The sequence below is a fragment of the Austrofundulus limnaeus genome, unplaced genomic scaffold (genome assembly GCF_001266775.1).
Source record: "Austrofundulus limnaeus strain Quisiro unplaced genomic scaffold, Austrofundulus_limnaeus-1.0 Scaffold524, whole genome shotgun sequence".
NCBI classification, from domain to species: domain Eukaryota; kingdom Metazoa; phylum Chordata; class Actinopteri; order Cyprinodontiformes; family Rivulidae; genus Austrofundulus; species Austrofundulus limnaeus.
The window spans coordinates 304,600-306,338 of record NW_013952926.1 but is presented as its reverse complement, the minus strand read 5'-3'; positions in this window follow the sequence as shown (position 1 = coordinate 306,338).

Here is a 1,739-nt window from a genome sequence, read left to right as displayed (position 1 = left end):
TGTGTGTGTGTGTGTGTGTGTGTGTGTGTGTGTGTGTGTGTGTGTGTGTGTGTGTGTGTGTGTGTGGTGACAGAGGCGGTGATGACTGACGTGTTTCACATAACTCTGATAAAGAGAGACAAGTTGTGATTAGAGACAGACACATCTTTGATTGTTTGTGTCAAACCCTGAATAAAAAGAAGTGGCATCGCTGGTTGTAACTTCTGCTTCTACTACTACTACTACTACTACTACTACTACTACTACTACTACTACTACTACTACTACTACTACTATTTTACCCATGAACAAGAAAACGGGCAATAAAATGTCTTAGAATCTGCCTTTCTTAGGAAGGAGACACATGTTGTGAGACGAAGCTGGACTTGCAGGAAGCTCTGAGAAAGCTGGCAGAAAAGAACTTTAATGATGTTTGATGACAGATGTTTGCTGCTGTCTGAATCAAGTGGAAAACAAAGTGTGTGTCAGCTGACATGATGCCATAACAGGGTGTGTTTAGGACTCGGAGAAACTACTCATCAAAATCACTTTCTTTTCTTTGTCACGACACATCTGAAWACTAATCACTGAAAAATTACAAAGATTGCACTGGCTGCTTTTTTTTCTTMAATTTTWATCAAYRCGCRTTGATGTTTTTTCAAAGTCTTTTGCCGTATTTGTTAAAGGACAGAGCGACAATCTGAGTTGTTCGACTGGTTTCCAGTGTTTCACTTTGAAACTGACTGGTGTTGAAATCTGAAACACGATTTTACGTGTCAAGTGTCATCGCAGGCCCGGCCAACAAAAATAAAAAAAAGAAGCAAGAAACCCTTGCAGGAACTAACATCCTGCACCTCTTGCAGCTTTGCACGACAAGGTTCCAAAACACGTTTGCACAATTTGTCATGACTCAGGAGAAGTGATGAGAGTAACTTTAAGCTACTGTCAAACCAGGTTTTAGCAAAATGTTTGTCAAGTTGACCGGGTTACAACCTTTTATGTGTTCAGTAAAGTACATCAACTGGGGYGCCCGTCTTTAATCAGGTTGACTCCAATGATTGGTTGTAGAGGTGCATCCGGTGGTTACTCTCTGAGAATTTAATTCAAATCTGCRCTGTSGTTCATGAGATATTTTGCTAACAAACAAACAGCGTTGACTCCAGCCGTTTAAACTAAGCTGTATTGTTTTTGTGTGATCTCACACAATATTGCAAGATTTTGCTTGATCTTTTAGCCCCCGGAATAAGTGATTGTCACCACTCTCAACTAACACATCGAATATTAGAGAAACATCTGTAAAAATGACTGATTTACAGACATTTTTGTTCAGTTCTTGAATTGGGTTGACTCTGGTTGTGTGAAGAGATTAAAAAAATATTGCATAACATAAATTTCCTTTCCTAAGAGGTCAAAAAGGAAAAAAAATTGTATAGGTCTTCTGGACGGGTTCTTCTCTAATGAAACGTTTTGTCTCTCCTCCAAGAGACTTCTTCAGTCTGAGAGTTTCAGGCTGAAAAAACTGACATAAAACTACTCCTCCTGTCCTCCTCCTGTCCTCCTCCTGTCCTCCTCCCCTCCTCCTGTCCTTCTCCTGTCCTCCTCCTGTCCTCCTGTCCTCCTCCTGTCCTCCTCCTGTCCTCCTCCTGTCCTCCTGTCCTCCTCCTGTCCTCCTCCTGTCCTCCTCCCCTCCTCCTGTCCTTCTCCTGTCCTCCTCCTGTCCTCCTGTCCTCCTCCTGTCCTCCTCCTGTCCTCCTCCTGTC